The sequence below is a fragment of the Bubalus kerabau genome, chromosome X (genome assembly GCF_029407905.1).
Source record: "Bubalus kerabau isolate K-KA32 ecotype Philippines breed swamp buffalo chromosome X, PCC_UOA_SB_1v2, whole genome shotgun sequence".
In the NCBI taxonomy this organism is placed as follows: domain Eukaryota; kingdom Metazoa; phylum Chordata; class Mammalia; order Artiodactyla; family Bovidae; genus Bubalus; species Bubalus kerabau.
Window position 1 is genome coordinate 7,117,016 of NC_073647.1, and position 14,416 is coordinate 7,131,431.

The following is a 14,416-nucleotide window of genomic DNA, read 5'->3' on the forward strand; positions in this document are numbered from 1 at the left end:
GGAGGTAGGACAAAATATAAAAGATAAAAAGAGAGACAAAAGAGGTAGGGATGGAGATCCGGCCAGGGAAAGGAGTCTTAAAAAAGAGAGAAGCTTCAAAACACCAGGAAATACTCTCTCCAACGGGTCTGTGGCGAGCCTTAGAATCTCAGAGGGCAAAATAACCGGGAGGAAAAATAAATCAAGAATTAAAACCAACAGATTATGTGCCTAACAGCAACTCCCAGCGGTGCAACAGCCCAGACGCTCACATCCTCCACTAGCAAGCAGGGGAGGGACAGGGAGGAGTGGGCAGCATTGCTTAGGATAAGGACCGGGCATGAATGCCCTGAGGGCAATCTGAGGGAACTAGCTTGAGATAGCCACCCAGACTGTGGGATAGCTATCCCGCGAAAAGTCCTAACCACCACCAGGCACGCTCACAGAACAACGTACTGAGCAGAGCTAGCCGGCTGCGGACTGTCCCATCCCCCTGCTGGAGACAGGCAGGCAAGGGCAGCCAGAGCCGGAAGGGGGCAATCACGGCCACAGAGAGGCATCCTTTACCAACCTGCAAAGAGACTTTGTTGCTAACCAAGACTTCTTGGGATGCTGGAAGGTCGACATCTGCTGGGAGGGTCGCAGCCAGAGATCAGCTTCCCAGAAGAGAGAAGGCGCGCCCGTTGTACACCCAGAATACCCAGTGGCTGGGACGGGGGAGGGGATAAGTTGCAGCCTTCAACTGGGGGCGACTACGCGCGCCAAGGACCTGGTCACCTGAGCTGCTCGGACCTGCGACAGGCGCAAAACGCAGGCCCAACCAAGTCTGCACCTTTGCAGAGTACCCGAGAACCTGAACCTGAACAGCTTAGACCTGGGAAGTGCATGCAAACCAGGGCCCACATCAAGACAGTTCCCATCAGAGCAACCCAGAACTGAGCAGTGTAGACTGGGAAAGCACACATGCCATGAGTGGAGCAAACCCAGTGTGGCTGAATCACTGTGAACACACGCAGTGATATTTGTTTGCAGTGTTCTTCCCTCCCCAAAGAATGACTGAACAAGCGAGCCTAAAAAAAAGTGGCCACCACCGCGTCCCTTGTGTCATGGTGGAAATTAGACAATGAAGAGACCAGCAAACAGAAGAAGCTAACATAAACAGAGGGAACTGCTTTGGAAGAGGCAGGTGCAATAGACTGAAACCCTGTCGTTAGCACCGACTACATAGGAAGGGGCCTACAGACAGTGAGAAGTACAAGCCGGACGAAGGAACTATCTGAAAATGAACTGACCCCACCCTGTCCACTAGAGCTCCAGGGAAAGTCTTAGATATATTTTTACTATTATCATTTTTTTTAATTAAAAATTTTTTTTGTTTTATTTTATTTTTTTTTTGTTATTTTTAAGTCCCCATGACTCCTTTAATTTTCAATTTTATAATCTATTACTTTGCAAAAAAAAAGAAAGACCCTATTTTTAAAGCAAACTTCTTATATATATATATATATATATATATATATATATATATATATATATATAACTATATTTTATAATTTCTGTGACTTTTTCTTTTGCTTTTTGTTTTTTTTGGGTTTCGTTTTTGTTTTTTGTTTTTTTTTTTTTGTTTTTTTAATATTGTATTTTTGAGGATCTAACCTCTACTCAAGATTTTTAATCTTTGCTTGTTGGTATTTGTTATCAACTTTGTACCTTTAAGAACCCAATCTTCAGTACCCATTTTTACTTGGGATCGAGATCACTGGCCTGATTGCTCTCTCCTTCTTTTGACTCTCCTTTTTCTTCACCAGGTTGCCTCTATCTCCCCGCTCCCCCTTTGCTTCTCTACCCAACAAGGTGAATCTCTGTGTGTGTTCTGGGCTGTGGAGAACACTTCAGTTCAGTTCAGTCACTCAGTTGTGTCCGACTCTTTGCAACCCCATGAATCGCAGACACCAGGCCTGCCTGTCCATCTCCAACTCTCGGAATTCAATCAGACTCACATCCATCGAGTCGGTGATGCCCTCCAAACATCTCATCCTCTGTGGTCCCCTTCTCCTCCTGCCCCCAATCCCTCCCAGCATCAGAGTCTTTTCCAATGAGTCAACTCTTCGCCTCTTCGCATGAGGTGGCCAAAGTACTGGACTTTCAGCTTTAGCATCATTCCTTCCAAAGAAATCCCAGGGCTGATCTCCTTCAGAATGGACTGGTTGGATCTCCTTGCAGCCCAAGGGACTCTCAAGAGTCTTCTTCAACACCACGGTTCAAAAGCATCAATTCTTCAGCGCTCAGCTTTCTTCACAGTCCAACTCTCACATCCATACATGACCACTGGAAAAACCATAGCCTTGACTAGACGGACCTTTGTAGGGAACGGATTACTGGCTGGATCTGTCTCTCTCTTTTTGATTCCCCCTTTTATCCTCCTGGCCACCTCTGTCTCCCTCCTGCCTCGTGTCTTCTCTATGTAACTCCTTGAACATCTCTGAGGGATCCAGACTGTGGAGAGCATATAGGGAAGTGATTACTGGCTAGCTTGCTCTCGCCCTTTTTGATTCCCCCTCTGTCCTCCCGGTCACCTCTATCTCCCTCCTCCCTCTTCTCTTCTCCTTTTAACTCTGTGTACCACTCCAGGTGTCCCTCACTGTGAAGAAACTTTTCATCATTTACCTAGATGTTTTATCATCGGTGCTGTATAGATGGAGAAGTCTTGAGGCTACTCTAAGAATAAGACTAAAAACCAGAGGCAGGAGGCTTAAGTCCAAATCCTGAGAACACCAGAGAACTCCTGAATCCAGGGAACATTAATTGATAGGAGCTCATAAAACACCTCCATACCTACACTGATACCAAGCACCACCCAAGGGCCAACAAGTTCCAGAGCAAGACATACCACGCAAATTCTCCAGCAACACAGGAACAGAACTGTGAGCCTCAATATACAGGCTGCCCAAGTCACACCAAACCCACTGACATCTCAAAACTCTTTACTGGACACTTCATTGCACTCCAGAGAGAAGAAATCCAGCTCCACCCACCAGAACACCGACACAAGCTTCCCTAACCAGGGAACCTTGCCAAGCCACCCATCCAGCCCCACCCACATGAGGAACCTCCACAATAAAGAGGAACCACCAACTGCCAGAATACAGAAAGGCCATCCCAAACACAGCAATATAAACAAGACGAAAAGGCAGAGAAATTCCCGGCAGGTAAAGGAACAGGATAAATGCCCACCAAACCAAACAAAAGAGGAAGAGATAGGGAAACTACCTGATAAAGAATTCTGAATATAGTGAAAATGATCCAAAATCTTGAAAACAAATTGGAGTTACAGATAAATACCCTGGACAGAAGGATCGAGAAGATGCAAGAAAGGTTTAACAAGGACCTAAAAGAGTCAATATATAATGAATAATACAATAAATGAGATCAAAAACACTCTGGAGGGAACAAACAGTAGAATAACAGAGGCAGAAGACAGGATAAGTGAGGTAGAAGATAGATAGTGAATAGTGATCGTGAAATCGCTCATTCGTGTCAGACTCTTTGCGACCCCACGGACAGTAGCCAACTGGGCTCCTCCGTCCATGGGATTTTCCAGGCAGAATTCTGGAGTGGGCTGCCATTTCTGGTAGAAATAAATGAAACAGAGGAAAAAAGTAAAATGAATTAAAAGAAATGTGGACAACCTCAGAGACCACTGGGACAATGTGAAATGCCCCAATATTCGAGTCATAGGAGTCCCAGAAGCAGACGACAAAAAGAAAGACCATGAGAAAATACTCGAGGAGATAATACTTGAAAACTTCCCTAAAATGGGGAAGGATAATCATCCTAGTCCAAGAAACCCAGAGAGTCCCAAACAGGATAAACCCAAGGCAAAACACCCCAAGACACATATTAATCAAATTAACAAAGGTCAAACACAAAGAAGACATATTAAAAGCAGCAAGGGAAAAACAACAAATAACACAAGGGGATTCCCATAACAATAACAGCTGATCGTTCAATAGAAACACTTCAGGCCAGGAGGGAATGGCAGGACATACTTAAAGTGATGAAAGAAAATAACCTACAGCCCAGATTACTGTACCCAGCAAGGATCTCATTCAAATATGAAGGAGAAATCAAAAGCTTTCAGTTCAGTTCAGTCACTCAGTCGTGGCCCACTCTTTGCCACCCCATGAACTGCAGCACGCCAAGCCTCCCTGTCCATCACCAACTCCCAGAGTTCACTCAGACTCACGCCCATCGAGTGGGTGATGCCATCCAGCCACCTCATCCTCTGTGGTCCCCTTCTCCTCCTGCCCCCAATCCCTCCCAGCATCAGAGTTTTTTCCAATGACTCAACTCTTCACATGAGGTGGCCGAAGTACTGGAGTTTCACCTTTAGCATCATTCCTTCCAAGGAACACCCAGGACTGATCTCTTTTAGAATGGACTGGTTGGATCTCCTCAGAGTCCAAGGGATTCTCAAGAGTCTTCTCCAACACCTCAGTTCAAAAGCATCAGTGCTGGACAGGGTGTGGAGAAAAGGGAACCCTCTTTCACTGTTGGTGAGAATGCAAACTAGTACAACCACTATGGGGAACAGTGTAGAGATTCCTTAAAAAATTGGAAACAGAACTGCCATATAACCCAACAATCCCACTGCTGGGCATACACACTGACGAAATGAGACTCGAAAGAGACACGTGTACCCCAATGTTCATCGCAGCAGTGTTTATAATAGCCAGGACATGGAAGCAACTTAGATGTCCATCAGCAGATGAATGGATGAGAAAGCAGTGGTACATATACACAATGGAATAGTACTCAGCCATTAAAAAGAATGCATTTGAATCCGTTCTAATGAGGTGGATGAAACTGGAGCCTATTATACCGAGTGAAGTAGGCCAGAAAGAAAACCACCAATACAGTATACTAACGCATATATATGGAAGTCAGAAAGAAGGTAACGATAATCCTGTATGTGAGGCAGCAAAAGAGACACAGATGTATAGAACAATCTTTTGGACTCTGTGGGAGAAGGTGAGGGTGGATGATGTGGGAGAATGGCATTGAAACATGTAAAATATCATATGTGAAACGAATCTCCAGCACAGGTTTGATGCATGATACAGGGTGCTCGGGGCTGGTGCACTGGGATGACCCAGGGGGATGGGATGCAGAGGGCAGTGGGAGGGGGGTTCAGGATGGGGGACTCATGTACACTCCTGGCGGATTCAAGTCAGTGTATGGCAAAACCAATACAATATTGTAAAGTAAAATAAATTAATTAAAAAAAATAACTTGTCATGGGGATATAATATACAGCACAGGAATTGTAGTTAATATTATGGTATTACTTTGTATGGTGGCACAGGATAACCAAACTTATTGTTGTAGTCACTGCACAATGTATACAAATGATGAATCATGAGTTGTACACCTAAAACCAGTGTAATAGTCTATGTCAACTATACATCAATAACATTACAAACAAAAATAACAAAATTAAAAGAAAAGAAAATTAGAGATACCAAGGGAACATTTCATGCAAAGATGGGCACAATAAAGGACAGACATGGTGGGGACCTAACAGAAGCAGAAGACATTAAGAAGAAGTGGCAAGAATACACAGAAGAACTATACAAAAACGTTCTTCATGACCCAGATAACCACGATGGTGTGATCACTCACCTGGAGCCAGACATCCTGGAATGTGAAGTCAAGTGGGACTTAGGAAGCATCGCTTCCTACAAAGCTAGTATAAGTGATGGAATTCCAGATAAGCTATTTCAAATCCTGAAAGATGATGCTGTGAAAGTGCTGCACTCAATATGCCAGCAAATTCGGAAAACTCAGCAGTGGCCACAGGACTGGAAAAGGTCAGTTTTCATCCCAATCCCAAAGAAAGGCAATGCCAAAGAATGCTCAAACTACCACACAGTTGCACTCATCTCACACGCTAGTAAAGTAATGCTCAAAATTCTCCAAGCCAGGCTTCAACAGTGCATGAATGATGAACTTCCAACAAGAGATCAAATAGCCAACATCCGCTGGATCATCAAAAAAGCAAGAGAGTTCCAGATAAACATCTATTTCTGCTTTAATGACTATGCTAAAGCCTTTAACCGTGTGGATCACAATAAACTGTGGAAAATTCTTCAAGAGATGGAAATACTAGACCATCTGACCTGCTTCCTGAGAAATCTGTATGCAGGTCAGGAAGCAACAGTTAGAACTGGACACGGAACAACAGACTCGTTTCAAATCGGGACAGGAGATTGTCGACGCTGTATATTGTCACCCTGCTTATTTAACTTATATGCAGAGCACATCATGAGGAACACTGGGCTGGATGAAGCACAAGCTGGAATCAAGATTGCCAGGAGAAATATCAACAACCTCAGATATGCAGATGACACCACCCTTATGGCAGACAGTGAAGAAGAACTAAAGAGCCTCTTGAAGAAAGTGAAAGAGGAGAGTGAAAAAGTTGGCTTAAAACTCAACATTCAGAAAATTAAGATCATAGCATCTGGTCCCATCACTTCATGGCAAATAGATGGCGGACAGTGGAAATGGTGGCAGACTTTATTTTTCGGGGCTCCAAAATCACTGCAGATGGTGATTTCAGCCATGAAATTAAAAGGCGCTTGTTCCTTGGGAGGAAAGTTATGACCAACCTAGACAGCATATTACAAAGCAGAGGCATTACTTTGCCAACAAAGGTTCATCTAGTCAAAGCTCTGGTTTTTCCAGTAGTCGTGTATGAATGTGAGAGTTGGACGATAAAAGCTGAGTGCAGAAGAATTAATGCTTTTGAACTGTGATGTTGTAGAAGACTCTTGAGAGTCCCTTGGACTGCAAGGGGATCCAAGCAGCCCATCCTAAAGGAAATCAGTCCTGAATATTCATTGAAAGGACTGATGCTGAAGCTGAAACTCCAATACTTTGGCCACCTGATGGGAAGAACTGACTCATTGGAAAAGACCCTGATGCTGGGAAAGATTGAAGGCAGGAGGCAACGGGGATGAAAGAGGATGAAATGGTTGGATGGCATCACTGACTCAATGGACATAAGTTTGAGTAAACGCCGGGAGTTGGTGATGGACAGGGAGGTCTGGTGTACTGCAGTCCATGGGATTGCGAAGAGTCAAACACGACTGAGCAACTGAACTGAACTGAACTGAACACATTCTCATGTGCACATGGAACATTCTCCACAAAACAAGCCTCAATACATTTAAGAAAACTGAAATGGTATCAAGCATCTTTTCCAACTACAATGCTGTGAGACTAGAAATCAACTACAAGGAAAAAAGCTTCAAAAAAACACAAACACGTGGAGGCTAAACAAAATGCTACCGAACAATGAATGAGTCACTGAAGGAAAAATATAAATAAACAAACGGCAACAAACGAAAATGAAAACACAATAATCCAAAATCTATGGGATGCACTAAAAGCAGTTTTCAGAGGGAGGTTTGTAGTAATTCAAGCTTTCCTCAGGAAATAAGAAAAATCTCACATAAGCAACCTAACTGCACACCTAAAGGAACTAGAAAAAGGAGAACTAACAAAACCCAAAGTTAGTACAAGGGAGAAATCACAAAAATCAGAGAAGAAATAAATGAAATATATTTTAAAATATATAAAATAGCAATGCAAATAAGAGTTGATTCTTTGAAAAAGGAAATAAAATTAATAAATCTTTCGCCAGACACATCAAGGAAAAGAGGGTCCAAATCGATAAAATCAGAAATGAAAAAGAAGTTACAACCAATGCCACAGAAATACAAAGGATCATAAGAGACTACTATGAACAATTAATAAGACATCAATAAAATGGATAACCTAGAGGAAATTAACAAATTCCTAGAAATGTAGAGTCTACCTAGACTGGAGCAAGAAGAAATAGAAAATTTGAACAGATCAATTACTAGTAATGAAACTGAATTGGAAAATTAAAAAGGATTTATTTAATTTAGCAGCAGCAATATAGCCAATATCTTATAATAACTTTAAATGAAGAATAACCTATAAAAATTTTCAGTCGGTATGTTGCACATCTGAAACTAATAGAATATTTGAAATCAACTACACCTCAATAAAACAGACATCACTAATCACGAGAGAAACGCAAACCAAAACTACAATGAGATATCACCTCACACATGCCAGAATGGCTAACATCAAAAAGACTACAAATAGCAAATGTTGGTAAGCTTGTGGAGAAAAGAGAACACTTGCACACTGTTGGTGGGAATGTAAATTGGTGCAGCCACTGCAGAAAACAGTATGGAGGTTTCTCAAAAACTTAAAAACAGAACTACCGTAAGACCCCGAAATTTCAATCCCGGGTATATATCTAAAAAGAAGAAAAACTAACCCCAAAAGATACATGCACCCCAATGTTCATACCAGCATTATTCACAACAGCCAAGATATGGAAGAAACGTAAGTGTCCATCAACATAGGCATGGATAAAGAAGATATGGTATATACATACTCAACATTAAAAAGAATGAAATACTACTCAACATTAAAAAGAATGAAATTTTGCCATCTGCAACAACATGGATGGACTTGGAGGGTATTATGCTCAGTGAAATAAATAAGTAGGACAGAGAAAGGCAGATAGTGTATGATGCCACTTATATGTGGAATCTAAAAATGAAAACAAACTATTGAATATAACCAAAAAAGAAGCCTCACAGATATAGAGAATAACCTAGTGGTTACCAGTGAGGAGAGACAGGAGAGAGGGACAAGATAGGGGTAGTGGATTAATAAGTACAAACTACTATGTATAAAATAAATAAGCTACAAGGATACATTGTACAGCACAGGGAATACAGCCAATATTTCATAAGCACTATAGTGGAGTACAACCTTTAAAAACTGCGAATCACTATGTTGTACACCTAAAACATATAATATCGTATATCAACTATTCCTCAATTTTTTAAAAAAGATAACTTTAAAGTCTCCACCAAAAATCTATTAGAACTAATAAATGAATTCAGTACCGTTTCAGGATTCAAGATTAATATATAGCCATGTGTTGCTTTTTTCCTATACACTTAATAATAAGCTATCAGAGGAAGCAAGAAAACAATCCCATTTACAATAGCATTAAAAAGAATAAAATTTTAAATAGCATTATACCTAAGAATAATCTTAACCAAGGAGGTTTGGTTTCACCAAAGGAAGTGAAATAAACTTTCACCAAGTGAAAGATCTATACTCTGAAAACTATAAAACACTGCTGAAGGAATGTAAAAATTATACAAAGAAATGGAAAGATAATCTATGTTCTTGGATTGGAAGAATTAATATTGCTAAAATATCCATACAACCCAAAGCAATCTACAGATTTAATGCAAGCCCTATCAAAATACATGACAGGGAAGGAAATTTAAAAAAAGAGGGGCTACGTGTATATGTATAGCTCACTCATTTTGCTTTACTGGAGAAACTAATACAACATTGTAAAGCAACTATACTCCAATAAAAATTAATTAAAAAAAAAAAAGAACCTACAAAAAGGTGAAATATATGACATTGTTTACCCAACAATAAATTCACCCAAAGAATAAATAATCCTGAAATTTATGTGAAACTACAAAGGACCCCCAAATGGCCAAAGTCATCTTGAGAAAAAAGAACAAAGCTAGAGGTTTCACACTCCCTGGCTTCAGACTATACCACAAAGCTATAGTCATCAATGCACTTCCCTGGCAGTCCAGTGGTTAAGACATCTGACACTGCCCTTTCACTACAGGGGGCTTGGGTCAGATCCCTGGTCAGAGATGATTCTGAATGCCATGGGGTGTAGCAAAAAAAAAAACAAACAAACAAAAAAACTCAATATGGTACTGGCATTAAAAACAGGCACACAGATCACGAGAACAGACTAGAAAGCTCAGAAATAAACCCAAGTACTTATCGTCAATTAATCTATGACAAAGCAGGTAAGAATATACAACAGGGAAAACAGTCTCTTTAATAAGTGGTGCTAGGAATACTGCACAGCTGCATGTAAAAGAAATTAGAACAATTTTCTCACAGAACATTAAAAAAAATAAGCTCAAAATGGATTAATGACCTAAATGTAAGCCTACCAGGCTTCTCCCTCCATGGGATTCTCCAGGCAAGAGTACTGGAGTGGGTTGCCATTTCCTTCTCCAGGGGATCTTCCCGACCCAGGGATCGAAACCAGGTCTCCCGCATTCCAGGCAGACGCTTTAACCTCTGAGCCACCAGGGAAGCCCAAATGTAAGACTAGATACTATAAAACTCCTAGAGGAAAACATAGGCAGAACACTCTTTGACATGAATCACAGCAATACTTTTAGGGAACTGTCTCCTAAGGCCAAAAAAAAACAAAAACAAAAACAAAAACAAAAACAAACAAATGAGATCTAATTAAACTTAGAAGCTTTTTGCACAGCAAGGGAAACCATATACAAAACAAAAGGACAACCTACTGGACGAGAGAAAATTTTTGTAAAGGATATTACTGACAAGGACTTAATATCCAATTTTTACAAAACACGTCGGGCTTCCCTCATAGCTCAGTCGGTAAAGAATCCGCCTGCAATGCAGGCAACCCTGGTTCTATTCCTGGGTCGGGAAGATCTGCTGGAGAAGGGATAGGCTACCCACCCCAGTATTCTTGGGCTTCCCTTGTGTGGCTCAGCTGGTAAAGAATCCGCCTGCAATGCAGAAGACCTGGGTTCGAGCCCTGGATTGGGAAGATCCCCCGTAGAAGGCAAAGGCTACCCACTCTAGCATTCTGGCCTGGACACGACTGAGTGACTTTCACTCCACTTCATACAACTCAGTATCAGAAAACAAAGAACCTAATGCAAAAATGGGCAGAAGACCTGAATAGACATTTTGCCCAAGAAGATACACAGATGGCCAACAGACATATGAATAAAAAAAGCTCAACGCTGTTAATCGTCAGAGAAACGCAAATCAAAACCATAATGAGATCACCTCATACCTGTCAAATGGCTATCATCAAAAGGATAACAAATGTTGGCAAGGATATGGAGAAAAGGGAATCCTACACTGTGGGAATGTAAACTGGTGCAGCCACTATGGAAAACAGTATGGAGGTTTCTCCAAAAACCTAAAAATAGAACTATCCTACGATCCAGCAATTCCGCTCTTGGGTAGATATCAAAGAAAACGAAAACAGTAATTCAAAATGATATTTGCACCTCAAAGTTCACAGCAGCATTATTTACAACAGCCAAAATATGAAAGCAACCTAAGTGCCCAGTAACAGATACATGGATAAAGAAGATGTGGTATATATATACAATGGAATACTTCTCAGTCATACAAATGAATGAAATTATGCTATTTGTAACAATGTGGATGGACCTAGAGAGTATTATGTTTAGTGAAATAAGTCAGACACAGAAAGACAAACACTGTATGATTTCACTTACATGTGGAATCTAATAAATGAAACAAATGAACAAATGTAACTAAACAGAGACATAATTATACATACAGAGAAAAAAAAAAACAGGTGGTTGTCTGAAAGGAGGGGTGGGGGAAGGAGAGAAATAGGTGAAGGAGATTAAGAGGTAAAAACTTCCAGTTGAAAAATAAATGAATAACTGGTATGAAATGTACAGTGTGGGGAATATAGTCAATAATTATAGAATATCTTTTATGGTGACAGACTCATGGTGATCATTTTTACATGTATAGAAATAATGAATCACTATGTTGTAGAACGGGAACTAACATATTGTTGTAGGTCAATTATACTTCAAAAGGAAACAAACTAAAAAAAGAGAGATTAGATTGGTGGTTACCAGAGGGAGTCAGGTGGGGGACCTGGGTGAAGGCAGTCAAAAGGTATAAATGAGATGTAGGCAGTTCTAGACACCCAAATCAAGGGGCATCTTGAGTTTGACACTTGAGAAACGGAGAAATTGGGCTGATTCTTAGAATTATCACACAGCAAAAGCCAACCGAACTTGGAGTAATCTGAACAAACTGAACAGAAAATACTGAGCCAAAGTTGATGCTATTTACCATCCCTTCTCATTAAATCATCTACCACCATGGAGGTTTCCATGATATGGTTTGCCTACAGGCTCTCCAATCAGTCCCTCTCTGTCTCTTGCAAATTTCTGTCACTCTTTCAATATGCCCTAGCTCAGTGAGTATACCACCCGCCATTCAGTTGGGCAAATCAGAAATTCAGATATTTTGCTTAATCATTTCCTTTTACTCCTATGTCCAAACTACCATGAACTGCTGTCAATTTACCTTCTAAATACCTCTTTAACCTGTTCACTTCTATCCATTACCACTACCTGGACCAACACACCATCACCTCTGGCCTTGCCTACTGAACAGCCTCCTAAGATCAAATCTCAGCCACATCCCAGCTGTGTGGATCTTGGGCAAGTCTCTTCACGTCTCTGGGCTTCAGTTTTTTAACAGGTGAAGCGGGGATAAAAAACAGTAGCTACCACATTCATATAGGGTTGTGAAGATGCAATGACAATCTGTAGAAAACCCTTTAGGACCAGTGCGTAACACAGTGAGTGCAACGTAAATGATAGCTTTTAAAATTTTATCTGCATTCACAGACACTCAGCAATCCATTCATTCTCCACCCTGTAGCTTGCTTTAGGGACAGTTCTACCTCAGGCACAAACTTTAAGGGTAACTAAAAATTCAGTAATTAAGATAAAGGATGTTTTAACGTAGTATTCCCTGGTGGCTCAGAGGGTAAAGCGTCTGCCTGCAATGCAGGAGACCTGGGGTCGATCCCTGGGTCAGGAAGATCCCCTGGAGAAGGAAATGGCAACCCACTCCAGTACTCTTGCCTGGAAAATCCCATGGACAGAGAAGCCTGGTAGACTGCAGTCCCTGGGATCGCAAAGAGTCGGACACGACTGAGCGACTTCACTTCCACTTTTCTTTCAATGTAGTATTTGAAAGGCTTCCCTGGGGGCTCAGCTGGTGAAGCATCCTCTTGCAATGCAGGAGACCTGGGTTCGATCCCTGGGTTGGGAAGATCCCCTGGAGAATGGAACTGCTACCCACTCCAGTATTCTGGCCTAGAGAATTCCATGGACTATACAGTCCATGGGGTCCCAAAGAGTCTGACACGACTGAGCGACTTTCACTTTCACGTTCAATGTAGTCTTTACATTAATGCAAATATAATCCATGAATAACTGATGACCAGTATTTCAAATCAAAGTAGAATCCAACCGCGCACGTACTCCACCATGCCTCAGGTGACTCATTTGTTAACTGTGGGCCGACAGTTTCCCGACGTGACTTATTCAAACTCCCCACCGTAATACTGCCTCGATTCCCACCGGGCAGAGGAGCCCCCGCCCCCGCCCCACGCCCTGGGGTTTTCAACTCCGGAGCTGAGGACAAGGACCCGCTCGCCTCAGCCGACGCCCCCAGAGCTGCCCGCTTACTGCGTGGCCACGTTGAGATACGGAGTGCGGTGGAAAACTGCCTCCAGCTCCCGCAGCTGCTCCAGCGTGAAGGTGTGCCGGGAGACTCGGTGGCGCCTGTCTTCCGCCTTCCGAACCTCGACGGCGGCTCCCGGGCGCTGCTCCTCCCCGCCCTTCTCTCCACCTTCGCCGCCGCTCGCGCCCGCCTCAGCCTCTACTTCAGCCTTGGCCTCGCGGCTTTCCCCATCCAGGGGGCCCGCATCTCCCGCGCCCACATCGCCGCCTTCCTTTTCTTCTCTTTCATATCCCGTCTCTTTCCCCTCCGCGGCTGCTCCCTGCTCAGGTTCGGACTGAGCCTTCGGCTCCTCTCCCCTCTCTCCAGGAAGCGAGACCTTCGCGGGCTCAGCCTCTGCAAGAGAAGAAACCCAAAGCCAAAGATCAGGCCGTCGAGCGAGCCCGCTGAGGAAGAGGCAGGAACCCGCCGCGTCTGAGGAGGAATCCTCCCGCTCGCCCCTCCCTAGGGAAATTCGTTTCCAGGAACCCTGTGAACCGAGCGCCCAGCCTGCCACTGACCATGAGCTTCTTCCCGATTCTCCTTGACCCCCAGCCTGAGGAAGCCCACGACGGCCGCGTCGGTGTTGGCATCGGCATTGTGGCCACGCTGCGGCTGAGGCTTCATGTTCCGACCGCTGTCCAGGAGGCTGTGCCTTCAGCGGAGGCTGTCCTGGATCTCCCGAGACCCCGGCTCTGGACTCCGGGCTAGAAGCGGCGGCCCGCAATGTGGCACCGTTAGGGCGCCTCTGGCGTCGGGTCAGGACTAGAGTCCGGATACATGCTCTCTGGGGGTTTATCACCGGCTGCTGGGGGTTGGGTCAGCTGAGGTGCGCATGCGGCAGGAGCTTGGCTGTCCTGGGGGCCGGGGCGGGGTGGGCAGGAGGTGCGGGGGCGGGGGAGACTCCAGGTGCGCACCACGGGGGGCGCTGGTAGGGAGCATG

The 14,416-nt window shown here is 43.3% G+C and overlaps 1 pseudogene; it reads right to left on the minus strand.

Annotated features, from left to right (window-relative positions):
* Positions 1 to 14,100, minus strand: part of LOC129639513 (RNA-binding motif protein, X-linked 2-like) — a 50,983-nt pseudogene extending 36,883 nt beyond the window's left edge.
* Between the last annotated feature and the right edge of the window lie 316 nt (positions 14,101 to 14,416).